The sequence below is a fragment of the Tachypleus tridentatus genome, chromosome 6 (genome assembly GCF_004210375.1).
Source record: "Tachypleus tridentatus isolate NWPU-2018 chromosome 6, ASM421037v1, whole genome shotgun sequence".
NCBI classification, from domain to species: domain Eukaryota; kingdom Metazoa; phylum Arthropoda; class Merostomata; order Xiphosura; family Limulidae; genus Tachypleus; species Tachypleus tridentatus.
In genome coordinates this window covers 12,276,168-12,295,598 of record NC_134830.1, presented here as the reverse complement: position 1 = coordinate 12,295,598, position 19,431 = coordinate 12,276,168, and the positions used below count along the sequence as shown (strand labels likewise).

The 19,431-nt window shown below is 33.1% G+C and overlaps 1 protein-coding gene and 1 long non-coding RNA gene across 2 annotated transcripts in view; one reads left to right on the top strand and one right to left on the bottom strand.

The window, feature by feature from the left end:
- Window positions 1-577: 577 nt before the first annotated feature.
- Window positions 578-19,431, bottom strand: part of LOC143251934 (dynein axonemal heavy chain 7-like) — a 557,556-nt gene continuing 538,702 nt past the window's right edge. The window contains exon 7 of the mRNA XM_076503303.1: window positions 578-637. The gene's annotated coding sequence lies outside the window, so the exon portion shown is untranslated. The remainder of the gene's footprint in view (window positions 638-19,431) is intronic.
- The window catches only part of LOC143254485 (uncharacterized), a 30,003-nt gene continuing 13,711 nt past the window's right edge, over window positions 3,140-19,431 (top strand). The window contains exons 1-2 of the long non-coding RNA XR_013030220.1: window positions 3,140-3,207; window positions 11,958-12,074. This is a non-coding gene — a long non-coding RNA (uncharacterized LOC143254485). The remainder of the gene's footprint in view (window positions 3,208-11,957; window positions 12,075-19,431) is intronic.

Below are 19,431 nucleotides of genomic sequence, written 5' to 3'. Positions count from 1 at the left end.
TATGCTATTTCTCAGCGAGTTTGATGACTATCTTTATAATCATTTGACAAGGTTCTAGAAATTTCAGTTGGCAACAATACTGGCAGTCACTAGAATTTGAATACACATATCTGCAATTGATGATTCTTTACTCTAAATCTTCTACAAATTTATAAAATAGAGGAGAATTTCGCAATACATATTTAGCACAAGAAGTGGCGTACATTTCTAAATATTAATATATATTTAACTAAAACAATCGTTCATATTAAAATAAATATATGTTAATGAAATGCCGTTACAATCGAAACTACGTGAACTAAACCCAGGGTTTGTTTGCTTGTTTTTGAATTTCGCACAAAGCTACTCGAGCTAATCTGTGCTAACTGTCCCTAATTTAGCAGTGTAAGACTGGAGAAAAGATAGCTAGTCATCACCGCCAACTCTTGGGCTACTCTTTTACCAACGAATAGTGGGATTCACCGTCATATTATAATACTGGAATCAGGCCCACGACCCTCAGATTAAGAGTCAAGTGCCTTATTCACCTGGCCATGGCCGGGCCCAGATTTTGGAGATGACATTGTTTAAGGTACTAGCAAATATTGTTTCTTAATTATGGCCTTTTTGAGTTCTTCTTTATTCATCATCTAGTAACCTAAAGAAAATAAAAGAAATCTATAACATTAAATAGTTGGTCAAAATCATAAATTTGGCGAAGGAGAACAACATTATTCAGACACTCAAATAATTTAGGTTACAAAATAATAAGTTTAAAAATATATAAGTTTAAAAAATATTTTATAAATATTTCTCCTCGGGAAATATGTACGTAGTGCTGTGGCGACATATAACTGATAAGTAAATAAATATTTATATAAACAATTCAGTTATGCTGCGTGTATAAAACATTTTAATATACAATGTTTGGGATTAAAAACAACTTAATCCTTATCGTGATAGTAACGCATATTTTGATTACTTAATTATCAATTTATTTGATTTACTGAAAATCAGCGTGGGATGTTTGCATATTTTATAAACAAAAATAATGCAGATTGCATAGTGTTATGGAAGAAGAAATAGTATCTGACCCTTCAAGTCACGCACAACACGACCAAAATACCTGTAATATTTTAATGCATAGTGTTATTTAATCAACATCAATAATTCTTTGAATAAATACGAAATGTCCAAATTATCTTAAGAAAAATGCGTGGAAAATTATTTTTAGACAAAAAAAAGTTTTTTTTTTTTTTTTTTTCTAATGTGCAAATGCCGACGTTCAGAAGGGGTGTATTGAAATCAATGGGTATTTCGGAAATTACGGAATTAGCTAGCAAGCACATTTAAGCCCTCCTGGTGGCACAGCAGAATGTCTGTGGACTGACAACGCTAGAAACCCGTGGTGCAGTGTAGTACACAGATAGCCCATTATGTAGCTTTGTACTTTAACTTCTATCAAGTTAAAGTCACACCTTTTATTATTGTATGTGACAGGGTGTAGAGGGTGTGGACAAATAAAATAAAATAGCATTAACCGATTGTGAAGTATGACTAAACGTTTAGTGCTGAAACGTTAATGACAGAAACTGGTATGTTGTTAGAGTAATAAAACAAAGAATAAATTAGACCTTTTCATCAATTTTTTTCCAGCTTCACTGAAATTTACAAGTGAAACATTTAAAACAACCTGTTCGTCTGCGAAATAATGTTATTCAGACACCTAAATTAATGATGAGTAACACGGTCTACAAAATATAATTTAAATCAAGCAAACAACATACATTCCGCCCCGATAGGACTCGGCATGGCCAGGTGGGTTAAGGCATACGACTCGTTATCTGAGGGTCGTGGGTTCGCGTCCCCGTCGCACCAAACATGCTCGCCTTTTCAGCCGTTGGGGAGTTATAATATGACAGTCAATCCCACTATTCGTTGGTAAAAGAGTAGCTCAAGAGTTGGCGGTAGGTGGTGATGACTAGCTGTCTTCCCTCTAGTCTTACACTGCTAAATTAGGGACGACTAGCGCAGATAGCCCTTGAGTAGCTTTGCGCGAAATTCAAAAACAAACAAACAAACCGCCCCTATAGGCATGGAACATGAGGTTTAGGTAATTCATTTTCTTTTATCTTTTTCATGGGTTTGATTCTCCTCGATGAACTCAGCAGATGGCCCGATGTGGCTTTACTGTAAGAAAACACGTACGCATCACTGATAGCCCGTATTTTTAAGAAAACAAGAAAGCAGCAAATGTTTTGAATTTCGCACAAAGCTACTCGAGGGCTATCTGTGCTAGCCGTCCCTAATTTAGCAGTGTGAGACAAGAGGGAAGGCAGCTAGTCGTCACCACCCACCGCCAACTCTTGGGCTACTCTTTTGCCAACAAATAGTGGGATTGACAGTAACATTATAACGCCCCCACGGTTGAAAAGGCGAGCATGTTTGGCGCGATGGGGATGCGAATCCGAGATCCTAAGATTACGAGTCGCACGCCTTAACGCGCTTGGCCATGCCATTATTGATTCATTTTTCTAATTACTTGTCATTTGCTACCCAGTGGCTCAGCGGGATGTTTGTGGACTTACAACGCTAAAATCCGGCTCTCAAGAGCCGTGGTGGGCTGAGCATAGATAACCTATTGTGTAGCTTTGTGCTTAATTCAAAACAACAACAACAACAAACTTGTCATTTAGGTTTTATTGCATATAACGTAACTACTTTTTATTTGAATTAATTTTGGAAAAATTAATAAAAAATAAAGTGGTTGCAAGAATTATGAAAAATGTGTTAAAAAGTGGATTACTTAAACATTTGTTAATTTTAGAAAGTATATTCATTTTTCTTTGCGTTTTGTAAAGTGTCGCTTGTTACTAGCTGAATTTGATTGGTTACATCACATTGTTCTATTCTGAGATATTGAATTGCGTTTGCTTAGCAAAATAGAACGTTTTTAACCGTTGTGGGAGAATTGATTAAACGTAAGTACTCTTAGTAATCTATAACAACATAAATTCGAGAAATTCAGAAAACTCTTGGTAATATCAAAAGCTTTACCATCCTTTTTACGATTTTGAAAATCCAGAACTTTTATTTAGCTTTTGTGTTTTTAATTTAGTGATTTATTGAGTTTTAAGTTTACGCTCTTCCAAACATTAGGCTTAAGATGGCTAATGTGATTAGAAAAAGCTTAAATGGACTACAAAAGGTTCCATCAAAAATTGTAATGTAAGTATTATGATTCTCATAATTATGTTTGATTTATATTAATTTGAAAAAGTAGGCTACTATGTTTAACCAACACATTTTTCGTTTAACTATAATGGTATGAATTAACAGTGAATTTTTATTATGCATAAAAAGCGCTTCGTACGTCATAAATGATGCATCAAACAATCAAACTGCTTTCTGGAACACGTTCTCATTATGCGGTAAGCTACAGCTACTACTCTGTAGGTAGGAATTTTATACCAACTGCAGAACTTCGTGCTTATCGTGTATGAATTAGCTTATCATTTATCCATGAAAAAAAAAAAAAAGTTAGTCTGGTGCTGCAAAGGAGAATGTGTTGAATCAAAAGCAAGGAAACAAACGAAAGTACAAAAACGAATACATCGAATACGGTTTTATCGCTTTGGAATCGGAACATTCTCAATTACCATTCTGCCTACTCTCCAATGCAGCTTTATCGAACGAGGCGCTTGTTCCTAGCAAACTGAAGAGACACTTGGAAACAAAACATTCAGCTGTGAAGGATAGACCAAAAGATTACTTCGAGAATCTCGCGGCTCAACAACATGAGCGATCAAGGAAGCTTGTGAAATAGATGAAGCTGTCCGAAAAAGGATTGATTGCAAGTTATAAGGTTGTTCAGTTGTTGGCAAAACGCAAGAAAGCGCATACGGAGGCCAAATCAGTCATTGTGCCAGCGTTAGCAATCATTGTTGAAACTATGCTTGGAACGGATGCCGCCAAAAAGGTTAAGTAAGTTCCACTGTCCAATGACACAATTTCGCGCAGAATTGTAGACTTATCGTTGGATTTGAAGGATCAAGTTTGCGAACACTTGGAAGCGCCTGAAGATGAATTGTCTCTGCTCTGGTCTCTTGAAGTTGATGAATCTTCTGACGTTAGTGGAAAATCTCAAGTTCTGACTTTTGTTCGATTCATAAAAGATGGAAAATCGTAAACGAATACTAATTTTGCAAAGATTTAAAAAGTACAGGAAAGGCCAAGACATTTTCGAGTTGTTGAATGAAAACATTTTGCTCTTCAAATTACATTGGAATAACTGTGTCAGCGTTTGCACCGATGGCTGTTCTTCAATGTAAGGTAAAAAGAAGGGATTCGTCATTCTGGTGCGCCAACAAAATCCAAACATTAGGATTGTTCACTGCATGATTCACAGAGAGGTGCTCGCCTCCAAATCTTTACTGAAAGATTTGCAGTCTGTTATGAATCAAGTTATTCAAGTAGTAAATTTCATCAAGTCTCGGCCACTTTAGTCTCGACTTTTCTCTCTTCTCTGTGAGGCGATGGATTCAGACTACAAAAAGCTTTGTTTTTTGTTTGTTTTTGGAATTTCGCACAAACCTACTTGAGGACTATCTGTGCTAGCCGTCCCTAATTTAGCAGTGTAAGACTAGAGGGAAGGCAGCTAGTCATCACCACCCACCGCTAACTCTTGGGCTACTCTTTTACCAACGAAAAGTGGGATTGACCGTCCCATTATAACGCCCCACGGCTGAAAGAGCGAGCATGTTTAGCGGGACTCGGATGCGAACCCGCGACCCTCAGATTACGAGCGCATGCCTTAACGCGCTCGGCCATGCCAGGCCTACAAAAAGCTGCTGTATCACACTGAAATTCGGTGGCTTTCGAAAGGACAGGTGTTATAGCGTCTTGTCCAACTAAAAACTGAAGTAATTTCTTTCTTGGAGGTTGAGGAAGCAGGTTTTGAATTTTCTTTTCATGATGAGATCTTGTGGCTGAAGGTTCAATTTCTCTCTGACTTGTTTGACAAATTAAATTCTCTGAAGTAAAGTCTCCAAGGACCATCTGAAAACATTATTACTGCAACATCCAAACTGAAGGCCTTCGATGAAAAGTTGACGCTGTGGAAGAATAAGTACTCGAAAGGAGTCCTTGATTGTTTTCCTTCCATTAACGAATGTCCCTCAAATTTTGAACACATTAAGCGATCTACCGCACTAAAACATTACTTCCCGTCACTTGCTATCGATGAATATAACTGGGTGGCCTATCTATTCGGAATCAACGAGACAAGAGATCTTACAACTGAGGAGGAAGAACAGCTCATTGATTTACGAAACGACAAATTTTATCAGTCATTGTTTCCCAAAAGAGCTTGGATGAGTTTTGGATCTCCATTAAAATTCATATCCTGCAATCAGTTCAAAAGCAGTTGAAGTTCTGCTTTCATTTGCATCTTCGTGGTTTTGCGAAATTGGATTTTCAGCATTGACTGAAATTAAAGCCACAAAGAGAGAGAGGCTTCTTATAGTCGATGATCAAATGCGAACTTGTTTGTCTATGTTAGAGCCTCGCTTCAATTTTATTTGCTCTCGGAAGCAGGCACAAGCGTCACATTGAAAATGTGTAAAATAAAAGTGTTAAATTTTCTGTTATACCACAAAATCGTTAACAAGCCTTAGAACGAAAATCACGGCCAAAGCAAGCGATATTAATGTCATCTGCACATTGACAATACTATCGCTTGCTTTGGCTGCACTTTCGTTCTAAGGCTAACTCTAAGCGTATAACGTGTACCTAAAAAATCGTTAAGGCTTTCCAGGTTTGCCGCAAAATTTTCAGCTTGTCCTAGTGTGCCGCAAGTCAAAAGGTTGAGAACCACTGCTTTGTACAATATAAATTCATACTTTCATCTAGCTTTTACTGGAAATTAGTTAAAATACATTTTAATCTTGATATAGTTTAGTGACATGTTTGTTTGAACTAAGATTTCCTTTTATTTTTGTTTTAATAAAGCAGACAGCAGCAGCTCCATACATAAAATGCCATAAGTTTTTATGAGTGATCCAAACTAAGTGTGCATGTAAAAGTCATTCACTGGAGTACAAGGTGATTACAAAGAAAGTGCCACAGCTCAGCACATTATTTCTCACAAACAGCATGGGATAGGAAGTTGAAATTGTACAGGGTTGTAATGAGTATCATGTGAAAGGAAGGTCACTTTGATTCATTTCTGATTGGTATAAATGGCTCTTTTGATTGCAGTGTAGTTCATTTAACCAACATGAAATTGACAAGTTTACAGATAGATGAGCTAGTAAAGTGTAATTACACAATAGGCTACAACATTAAAGCAGTACTGAGGGAATTACAGAGTGCATAACATCTGCAGAGGGCTTTATTCCAGTATTGTTGTTGTATAATTATAAAAGAAATACAAGGAGATAGGTTGGATTTGTTATAAACCATATAGAGCTCATCAACACCTAGTTAGCTGATGCTGTTGCTGAGGTCTGAAAAAGTCAGCTCAAGTACATATGGATGCAGCAATGGATGTTTTGTTACCCTGTGTCAGGATTTGGCAACTTCAACTGTTCAATGAGCTCTTCAGTCAGCTTTGAAATGTTTCCTGAAATGCTGCATTATGTTTGAAGATTTAAAAAAATGAATTTAACCATTGTTAATTATATGAAAGACTGGGAGTTATTGAACATTTTCCTGCCAATGTGGTATTGACTGATGTAGCACATTTCACTCATTTTGAAATTGTCAACACATCCAACTGTATTATCTGGTTGGAAACTAATCCATATATAACATTTCCTAAACACCTTCATCATACTAAGATGACAGGGTGGTGTGGTTTTTACAACTGACTTTATTACTAGATCATGACATTTCTGATACCCGTCAGCATGTGAAATGCAAACGTGTACATTTCATGCTGCAGGGTACTGTGCAATGAACATAACTAATGTTAGTTTCATCGACAGAATGTGGTGGAAATTATTGTTTTCATGCAGAATTGTGATTCTTCACCTATTGGTAACTAGTTGGAACATATCTTGCAGGAACCTGTTAAAGGCAGAATAATTTCACATTTCTCTTCTTGTGAGTTGCCAACTCATTCAATGGGCCTGACACTAGTTAACTTCTGTTTGTGGGACTGTCTGAAATTGTACATATATCATGCGGACTCAAAGATACAATATTCTGGGAAGTGGCCAGCATACCAAATAAGATTTGTGAACTTAATATGATGTTCATTGTTACCTTAATGCAATGCATTCTGGGTGCTAGGACAGCACATTTTTAACAGTTGTTCTTATTGATCAGACATTATGTGGTGCTCTTAATGGCATCATATGACAACTTTGGCCTTTATATCCACGTAATATCCTTTATACCCCTGTGAAGTTTAACCTTCTTGTGCCATATTGGTTTTGAGATATGACATAATTACTGCAAAAAACTCTTTATAATCACAATTTCTTTTTTACATATTTTGCAATTGGTTTATTATAATGTGAGAAAATATATTGGATTGTAGTGTTAAGTGCATTCTAAAATACTATAAATTCTATCAAAAGAAAACATTATGTGGTTTGATTATCTGATATCAGTAAAGAATGATGAAATTTTGACAACTTACGCATACTAATAAATCTAAATTTATGTTACTTTCCAATTGAGATAAGTCCATTTGTCTCTTTGGCAATATTGTAGGTACTTTGAAAATACATTGCTGATATAATGTTGCTTGTCATATATAGTTATAATAAATGAAACTTGACACCTTCCTGATTCAGACATTGCTGTCAAAAATATTTTAAAGTTGGAGAGAAAAATTGGATGTCCTGTTTTTATTGATGGTAGATAACAGAGTTGGAAAGGTTTATAACTTTTTTTCCAATTTTTATAGGTATAGTGATATATTCAAATGCTGGTATTTTAAGTTGGCATTTAGTTTCATCAGCATAAGAGGCCTTAAAGTCTTCACATGTGTATAAACAATGTGTGTGTGTTTTCTTATAGCAAAGCCACCTTTAGCTATCTGCTGATGTAAATCCATAGACTTACCATTGTACTAGTGGGGTGTGTGGAAAATGATCCTTAAAGAACGACAGTATGAACATTAGTGGATTCTAATGGTCAGAAGTATAGGTTGGTTGGCTTCACCTAACTTGAGCCAGCTTCTGCATAGGAACAAGTTTTGTAATCTTGATTTCAATTTTTTTTTATTGGAACTGAGTACTGTTTACGTGTAGATGGTATTGGAGTGTTTGGATTTTGGCTGAAGGCTAAGCATGTTTTCCATTATCAAAGGAATGACAACAAAGAACAGCACAGCTGATAAGGTATTGGTCAACAAAGTCGTAGTGAAGCCAGTGGACTGAGAAAGTTCACAGACACTGGGCATGTACATTCCATGGACGATTCGATTATGAGTACATGTGAACCTACATACCAGTATCACGTGACAGTAGTAGTCTGTTGATTATTCCACCCGAAAGATAGATTTTTTGAGAGGAGTTTAATAGTTATAACCTGGCAGTTATAACTTTTTCAACCTACACTAGACTGACCATCTGATTAATAGATATTCACCCAATTTTGTATTTTTAATCTGTTCTTTTACTGTTTAAGATCAAATTTTTGACCATTTTGGCTGTCATGTTCTCAAACTAGTCAGTGAAGTGAAGTTCCTTAGTGTGCTGAAGCTTTATAGTATTATAAAACTATTATATTTGTTTGGCAAATAACAGTGGACATCCAGCACTTTCTTTTTGGTAATGAACTAGATTTTCATATTGACCCAAAGACACGTGGATCCAGCCTGACATTCCACCTAGTAAAATCTATGCTAAAAGATGCATTGCCAGGTCGTTCATTGGACATTTGGGACCTAACTGATTCTGAAGTCTGGGGACCAAGCAGACCTAAGAGCCTTACACCTTATTGGACAGAGTGGCAGAATCCACTAATGATTAGCTAAGCACCACCTTTGTACCAGTGGTGCAGACAGGGCAGTCAGCTTCCAAAACATTGTTATCAAGAAAGATGAATGGTAGGCCCTTCAGTATCAGGAACCCTCTCCTAAGTGTCTTATCATAATGTGTCTATAAACTATGAGCCACAAGTAGTGTACGTGCATTGGTCTGTGCAAAATATCACTATATCTCTAAGCCAGAGAAGCCCTGTGAGAGTTGAGGTTGTCCTAAAGGACAGCTGAATGTTGGGTGGCAGAGAAACACGTCTTCCAGAACTCAGTACCACAAATAACAAATACTACACCTTTGGAATCATTGTTGCTAGTAGCCAACAAACTGTGAAGATCTTATTGTCAGTAGTGTCATCAATAACAACAGAGGGATAAACAAAGGGATCACTGGACTACTGGCAGTGTTAAATATGAGGCCAGTGACCAAGAGGTTCTGAAGATTGCATCAGTTGCAGATGATGGCTGACTTGTAAATGAAACCATCAACATTCATTGCCATAGTCCTGACAGTGATGCAAGTTCAATTTTTTAAAGTATGCACGTCAGGAAATATCCACAAAAAGCTTGGACCATGTATAACTGCAAATATCTACTGCAGTAACACCACCAGCTGCTTACAGAGCTGGCTTAAGCCAGCCAAACTTTAGACTGAGCTAGAGAAATAATAAGAGACACCACAGCAGCCAAGTGGTGATCCACTGCCACTATAGAGAGTGTGATGTTGGATATGAAGTGTGAGTGATGAAAGTTAGACCTCATTTCTGCTGCTTAGGTTAGTATAAATTTTCCCCATGTGCAGGAGGTGGACAAAAAAAAGTTGCCTTTTTAATTTGTTATATCTTTTATTAGATAACAGAAAAATATCTAAAACGTACATTTTTAGAACACACTTGATGAGATCTGTTCAAATATGATCTTAAATCCTAATTTTAACAATTGTAGGCAACTAGGAATAAGAATATCTAAGAAACTGTAGCAGGGTGCACATCACTTCTTATGATAAAATGTCACAAAATCATAAAAGTTCAGGTATTTACAAAAGCCATGTAAAATTAGGATTTGATATCATATTTGAAAAAATAGCACATTCTAAAAACATAGTTTTTACAAATTTTTCTATTATTTATTAAAAACATAACAAATTAACATTTTAAAAGGGGCAACTTCTTTTGTTCACTCCCTGTATGTGTGTATATATATATATATATATATATATATTTAATTGAGTGATATATAAGCATCGTGGTATTTTCTCTTTTTATTATTTGCTTTTTCTCTTCTGATATATTGTTTTTGGTATTTAAGAATGAGTAATTGATTAAAGTATACATAATTTGCAGTGGCTGGCTAGTGGGTTTGATTGATTTGGTTTTATAATGTAAACATACCAATTTCAGTACATATGTCCCTACATTTTTTTATTATAATCATTATGTTAGTACTGAATTTCTTTAAAAGATTAATTTGTTTAGTATGTATTATTAAGTGTTATTTTATATATACTTTTAAATTTTTTTGGAAGTAATTTTATTTAATGTATAAAGGCTTAATTTTTGATCTAATGCTGATTTGTTCTTCATTTGTCATAGAGCAAAAGAAGTTATTAATTTATCTATCTTTATTTCATCTAAAGAATAGCTTCCTCTTATGTCATGAGTTGTTATTCAAGGGTTATTTTGCATTTCATTGTTTGCAGTTTTATGTATTATTCTTAAACATTATTTTTCATTGTAACTATACATTAAATGTATATTATTTAAATCATTTTTCTTTTGAGATTGAAATTTGTATTTTCTGCTATGTTAAAATTTATTTTGTATAATCATTATGGAAGGGATTTTCTTTATTGCATTTCTTTGTTAAAAGTTTCTGAAGTGTTCATTATAGGGTTTATATAGTTGTTCTGTACTTTGGTGGTAAATTTCTGTGTTGTAAGGCATGTTAATAAAATTATGATATTGAATTCTTTTTATGGAGAATTTTTAAAATTAGGATGGTGTATCGAGTTCTTTGTCTAAGGGTTGTACTGTCTTTGTCATAAGTGTTCACAAGAATGGTAAAAACTTAACACACTGTGTAACCATCGTTCAACTTTGAATTTTATTTTTTTGAAAGTTAAAATTATCTACTAGTTTGAAGACAAGCCTGAATTAGGGGAGAGAGAAAAATATTGTGTGTACAAATAAATACATGTAATTTAAAAACAACAAGGAATATGCCAGTATGTTGAGACTGTCCTATCCACTGTACTAAACCCTAAAATAATAACAAAACACTCAAAGCCATCCCTTATTATTCAGATATGTAATGTGTCTTCCCTTTAACTTCCTCAGATTAACTGCATGTACTACATCTGAAAGCAATCCTTTTGAGAGGTCAGCTACCCTGTAGATAGTTTAAGCTCAATAAAATGATGATACTTATTTTTGTAGAAGAGACTGTTTATTGTTCCTTGGGCAAGTATACACACGCAATGTTTGTGTTAGTGAATTAATAAGGATTGTTTGTTTGTAGTTATTTTGAACCCAGTCTTTTTCTTTCATGAACTCAGTTACTAAGAGATTCTGTACTACTTCATTATATAAATATCTCATAAAATTTTCTATTAAGTTTCTGTATCCAATTTTTCTTATACTAATGCAGCTCTACTTGAACATAGTATATTATTAAAGATTCCACATAACTCACTGCATTAGCCTAAATTACACACTAATAAAGATCTTATTATTAAGTACTGTATGGAAATCAGATCTTATCAGTTGAAAGTTGTAAATAACTATTTATACTGATTGATTAATTAATTCTTAATTTTAAGTGTAACTCAAGATAGTTTTTACAACTTCATAACTGGCTATTATTTCCAACAGTCTCTTTTTTACATTGAAATTTGCACTTTTTCTCTTTTCATTTTAGGTAATATATTAAGTTTCTTTACAGATGACCTAACGACAATTATGGCTCTTTTGTTTGTTGTTATTTTCAGGAAGTTCAAGTGTCTATCATAGGTTCTATTTCTTCACATGAGAAAATTACAGCGTTTACTCGAAGAGACTGCAGTGACTTGTCTGATAATCAAAAGTTTAAAACCATAAAACAAAGGGTATGTATTATCTATACCTGTGTATATATTTATATGTATTTGATATTTACATATAAAGCAGTGTAAGGCTGTCAATAAAATATTCAGTTCCAGACCACATAGAAGACTGAATATTGTTTGTGAGTTTGTAAAATTTTTGTATACAAATAATTATTTGCATTCACTATTTGTAATCATCATTATTTTAAATTGCATTGTTTTTTTGTATATAAATGTATATTTGTGTTAACAAAGAAAATTGTGTGTATGTCTTGTTGGAAAGTATCATAAATTTGATACATATTAATATTTATTTAAGTTCTAAATTAAAATGTCCAGGATATTTTTGAAATCATAATGTGTAACACACATAACATAATAAATCAGAGACTTCTCCAAGATAAATTATAATATGTAACAGGAGAACTCCAACGATTGGACTGTAACAAACAAGGAATAAGTGTTATATTAACACGAATTCTCTTGTTCTTTCTGTGACAAGTGACACATCAACATGACTGTCTCTTGTTCTTTGTAACAAATGTTACATAAACACGAGTTCTCTTGTTCTTTGTAACAAATGTTATATTAACATGATTGTCTCTTGTTTTTTGTAGCAACAGTTATAGTAACACGACTTCTGGTTCTTTGTAACAAGTGTTATATCAACATAAGTGTCTCTTGTTCATTGTAACAAGTGTTACATTGATATGATTGTTTCTTGTTCTTTATAACAAGTGTTACATTGATATGATTGTTTCTTGTTCTTCGTAACAAGTGTTACAATGACATGAGTGTCTCTTGTTCTTTGTAACAAGTATCATGTTAATATAACACTTGTTACAAAGAACAAGAGACACTCATGTTAATTTTACACTTGCTACAAAGAACAAGAGAACTCGTGTTAATAGAACTTGTAATAAAGAACAAGAGACATTCATGTTAATGTAACACTTGTTACAAAGAACAAGAGACACTCATGTTAATTTTACACTTGCTACAAAGAACAAGAGAACTCGTGTTAATAGAGAACTTGTAATAAAGAACAAGACATTCATGTTAATGTAACACTTGTTACAAAGAACAAGAGACACTCGTGTTAATATAACACTTGTTACAAAGAACAAGAGAACTCGTGTTTATATAACACTTGTTACAAAGAACAAGAGAACTCCGCTCGCGTTTATCTAACACTTGTTACAAAGAACTAGAGACACTCATGATAGTGTAACACTTGTTACAAAGAACAAGAAACAATCATATCAATGTAACACTTGTTACAAAGAACAAGAGACACTCATGTCAATATAACATTTGTTACAAAGAACAAAAGACAAGCATGTTAATCTAACACATGTTTGAAAGAACAAGAGACACTGATGTCACTATAACAAGTGTTACATTAATATGAGTGTCACTTGCTCTTTGTAACAAGTGTTATATTAACACGAGTTCTCTTCTTTGTAATAAGTGTTACATTAACATGAGTGTCTTTTGTTCTTGATAAGAAGTGTTACATTAACACGAGCATCTCTTGTTCTTGGTAACAAGTGTTATATTGACATGAGTTATCTTGTTCTTTTTAACAAGTGTTACATTAACACGAGTGTCTCTTGTTCTTTGTAACAAGTGTTATATTAACATGAATGTCTTGTTCTTTATTACAAGTTCTCTATTAACACGAGTTCTCTTGTTCTTTGTAGCAAGTGTAAAATTAACATGAGTGTCTCTTGTTCTTTGTAACAAGTGTTACATAAACGTGTCTTTTGTTCTTTGTAACAAGTGTTATATTAACATGTTACTTGTTACAAAGAACAAGAGAACTCGTGTTTATCTAACACTTGTTACAAAGACTTAGAGACACTCATGTTAGTGTAACACTTGTTACAAAGAACAAGAAACAATCATATCAACGTAACACTTGTTACAAAGAACAAGAGACACTCATGTTAATCTAACACTTGTTAGAATGTACAAGAGCCTTTCATGTAATGTAACACTTGTTACAAAGAACAAGAGAACTCGTATTAATATAACACTTGTTACAAAGAACAAAGAACTTGTATGAATATAACACTTGTTACAAAGGACTAGACACACTCATGTCATTGTAACACTTGTTACAAAAACAAGAAACAATCATATCAATGTAACACTTGTTATAAAGAACAAGAAACAATCATATCAATGTAACACTTGTTACAATGAACAAGAGACACTTATGTTGATATAACACTTGTTATAAAGAACCAGAAGTCGTGTTACTATAACTGTTGCTACAAAAAACAAGAGACAATCATGTTAGTATAACATTTGTTACAAAGAACAAGAGAACTCGTGTTAATGTAATACTTGTTACCATGAACAAGAAAACTCATTAATACAAAACTTGGTACAATAAGCAGGAGACACTCGTGTTAATGTTACACTTCTTTCAAAGAAAAAAGAGAAGTCGTGTTAATATAACACTTGTTACAAAGAACAAGAGACACTGATCTTAGTTTAATACTTATTGCAAAGAACAAGAGAAATCGTTTTAATCTAAAATTTGTTTCAAAGAACAAGAGAAATCTTGTTATTATAACATTTTTACAAAGAACAAGAAACAATGATATCAATGTAACACTTGTTACAAAGAACAAGAGACGCTCATGTTTATGTAACACTTGTTACAAAGAACAAGAAACAATCATGTTAATCTAACACATGTTTGAAAGAATAAGAGACACTGATGTGAATATAACAAGTGTTACATTAACATGAGTGTCTCTTGTTCTTTGTAAGAAGTGTTACATAAAGATGATTGTCTCTTCTTTTTTTAACAAGTTTTATATTAGCATGAGTTCTCTTATTTTTTGAAACAAGTTTTATATTAACATCATTGTTTCTTGTTTTTTCTAACAAGTGTTACATAAAAATGAGTGTCTCTTGTTCTTTGTAACAAGTGTTACATTAACACGAGTGTCTTTGTTTTTTGTAACAAGTGTTACATTAACATGAATGACTTGTTCTTTTATAACAAGTGTTCTATTAACACGAGTTCTCTTGTTCTTTGTAGCTAGTGTTATATTAACTGGAGTTCTCTTGTTCTTTGTAACAAATGTTATATTAAGAAGAGTTCTCTTGTTCTTTGTAACAAGTATTACATTAACATGAGTGTCTCTTGCTCTTTGTAACAAGTGTTACATTAATAAGAGTGTCTTTTGTTCTTGATAAGAAGAGTTACATTAACATGAGCGTCTGTTATTCTTTGTAACAAGTGTTATATTGACACGAGTTTTCTTGTTCTTTTTAACAAGTGTTACATTAACACGAGTGTCTCTTGTTCTTTGTAACAAGTGTTACATTAACACGAGTGTCTCTTGTTCTTTGTAACAAGTGTTACATTAACATGAGTGTCTCCTGTTCTTTGTAACAAGTGTTACATTAACACGAGTGTCTCTTGTTCTTTGTAACAAGTGTTACATTAACACGAGTTTTTGTTTTTGTAACAAGTGTTAGATTCACATGACTGTTTTTTGTTCTTTGCAACAAGTGTAACATTAAGATGAGTGTCTCTTGTTTATTGTACAGAGTGTTATATTAAAACGATTTCTCTTGTTCTTTGTAACAAGTATTACATTAACACGAGTTCTCTTGTTCTTTGCAATAAGTGTAAAATTAACATGAGGTCTCTTGTTCTTTGTAACAAGTGTTAAATTAACATGTTACTTGTTACAACGAACAAGAGAACTCGTGTTTATGTAACACTTGTTACAAAGAATAAGAGAACTCGTGTTTATGTAACTACTTGTTACAAAGAACAAGAGAACTCGTGTTTATCTAACACTTGTTAGAATGTACAAGAACCTCTCATGTTAATGTAACCCTTGTTACAAAGAACAAGAGACACTTATGTTGATATAACACTTCTTACAAAGAACAAGGAGTTGTGTTAATATAACAGTTGCTACAAAAACAAGAGACAATCATGTTAATATAACATTTGTTACAAAGAACAAGAAAACTCATTAATACAAAACTTGGTACAATAAGCAGGAGACACTCGTGTTAATCTTACACTTGTTACAAAGAAAAAAGAGAAGTCGTGTTAATATAACACTTGTTACAAAGAACAAAAGACACTAATCTTAGTTTAATACTTATTGCAAAGAACAAGAGAAATCTTGTTATTATAACACTTGTTAAAAAGAACAAGAGATTCATTTTAATGTAACACTTGTTACAAAGAACAAGAGACACTGATGACAATAGAACAAGTGTTACATTAATATGAGAGGCTCATGTTCTTTGTAACACGGGTTACATAAACACGAGTTCTCTTGTTCTTTGTAACACGGGTTACATAAACACGAGTTCTCTTGTTCTTTGTAACAAGTACTTTATTAACGTAAGTGTTTCTTGTTCTTTGTAACAAGTGTTATATTAACACGAATATCTATTGTTCTTTTAACATGTGTTACATAAACACGAGTTATCTTGTTCTTTGTAACAAGTGTTACATTTTCATGAGTGTCTCTTGTTCTTTGTAACAAGTGTTACATTAACATGAGTGTCTATTTTTCTTTTTAACAAGTGTTTCATTAACACGAGTTCTGTTGTTCTTTGTAAAAGTGTTACATAAACATGAATGTCTCTTCTTCTTTGTAACAAGTGTTATATTGACATTAGGTTCGTTGTTCTTTGTAACAAGTGTTACATTAACATATCTCTTGTTCTTTGTAACAAGTGTTATATTAACACGAGTTCTCTTTTCTTCGCAATAAGTGTTATATTAACATGAGTCTCTTGTTCTTTGTAACAAGTGTTACATTGACTTGAATATCTCTTCTTCTTTGTAACCAGTGTTATATTAACACGAGTTCTCTTGTTCTTTGTAACAAGTGTTATATTGACATGAGTGTCTCTTTTTTTGTAACAAGTGTTACATTAGCATGAGTGTCTCTTTTTCTTTGTAACAAGTGTTACATAAACACGAGTTCTCTTGTCCTTTGTAACAAGTCTTATAATAACGTGAGTGTTGTTTTTTGTAACAAGTCTTACATAAACATGAGTGTCTCTTGTTCTATGTAACAAGTGTTACATAAAGATGATTGTCTCTTGTTCTTTGTAACATGTGTTACGTAAACATGAGTGTCTCTTGTTTTTTGTAACATGTGTTACGTAAACAAAAAACGTGTTCTCTTTTTCTTTGTAACAAGTGTTACATAAACACGGTCTCTTTTTCTTTGTAACAAGTGTTATAATAATGTGAGTGTCTCTTGTTCTTTGTAACATGTGTTGCATAAAGATGATTGTCTCTTCTTTTTGTAACAAGTTTTATATTAGCATGAGTTCTCTTATTCTTTGAAACAAGTGTTATATTAACATCATTGTTTCTTGTTTTTCCTAACAAGTGTTACATAAACATGAGTGTCTCTTGTTCTTTGTAACATGTTCATATTAACACGAGTTCTCTCGTTCTTTCAAACAAGTGTTATATTAACATGATTGTCTCTTGTTCTTTGTAACAAGTGTTATGTTAACATGAGTTCTCTTCTTTGTAATAAGTTTTACATTAACATGAGTGTCTTCTGTTCTTGATAAGAAGTGTTACATTAACATGAGCGTCTCTTGTTCTTGGTAAAAAGTGTTACATTAACTTGAGTGTCTCTTGTTCTTTGTAACAAGTTTTACAATAACACGAGTGCCTCTTGTTCTTTGTAACAAGTGTTACATTGATATGATTGTTTCATGTTCTTTGTAACAAGTGTTATATTGACATGAGGTCTCTTGTTCTTCGTAACAAGTGTTACATAAACACGAGTTCTTTTGTTCTTTGTAACATGTGTTACATAAACACGAGTTCTCTTGTTCTTTGTAACATGTGTTACATAAACACGAGTTCTCTTGTTCTTTGTAACATGTGTTACATAAACACGAGTTCTCTTGTTCTTTGTAACTTGTGTTACATAAACACGAGTTCTCTTGTTCTTTGTAACAAGTGTTACATAAACACGAGTTTCTTGTTCTTTGTAACAAGTGTTACATTTTCATGAGTGTCTCTTGTTCTTTGTAACAAGTGTTACATTTTCATGAGTGTCTCTTGTTCTTTGTAACAAGTGTTATATTAACATGAGTGTCTCTTGTTCTTTGTAACAAGTGTTATAATAACGTGAGTGTTTCTTGTTCTTTGTAACAAGTGTTATAATAACGTGAGTGTTTCTTGTTCTTTGTAACAAGTGTTACATAAACATGATTGTCTCTTGTTCTTTGTAACAAGTGTTATATTAACACGCGTTCTGTTCTTTGTAATAAGTGCTAGATTAACATGAGTGTCTTTTGTTCTTGATAAGAAGTGTTACATTAACATGAACGTCTCTTGTTCTTGGTAACAAGTGTTACATTAACTTGAGTGTCTCTTGTTCTTTGTAACAAGTGTTACATTAACACGAGTGTCTCCTGTTCTTTGTAACAAGTGTTACATTAACACGAGTGTTTGTTTTTTGTAACAAGTGTTAGATTCACATGATGTTTTTTTGTTCTTTGCAACAAGTGTAACATTAAGATGAGTGTCTCTTGTTTATTGTACAGAGTGTTATATTAAAACGATTTCTCTTGTTCTTTGTAACAAGTATTACATTAACACGAGTTCTCTTGTTCTTTGCAATAAGTGTAAAATTAACATGAGTGTCTCTTGTTCTTTGTAACAAGTGTTAAATTAACATGTTAGTTGTTACAACGAACAAGAGAACTCGTGTTTATGTAACACTTGTTACAAAGAATAAGAGAACTCGTGTTGATGTAACACTTGTTACAAAGAACAAGAGAACTCGTGTTTATCTAACACTTGTTAGAATGTACAAGAACCTCTCATGTTAATGTAACACTTGTTACAAAGAACAAGAGACACTTATGTTGATATAACACTTCTTACAAAGAACAAGAAGTTGTGTTAATATAACAGTTGCTACAAAAAACAAGAGACAATGATGTTAATATAACATTTGTTACAAAGAACAAGAAAACTCATTAATACAAAACTTGGTACAATGAGCAGGAGACACTCGTGTTAATCTTACACTGGTTACAAAGAAAAAAGAGAAGTCGTGTTAATATAACACTTGTTACAAAGAACAAAAGACACTAATCTTAGTTTAATACTTATTGCAAAGAACAAGAGAAATCTTGTTATTATAACACTTGTTAAAAAAGAACAAGAGATTCATTTTAATGTAACATTTGTTACAAAGAACAAGAGACACTGATGACAATATAACAAGTGTTACATTAATATGAGAGGCTCATGTTCTTTGTAACACGGGTTACATAAACACGAGTTCTCTTGTTCTTTGTAACAAGTGTTATATTAACACGAATATCTATTGTTCTTTCTAAC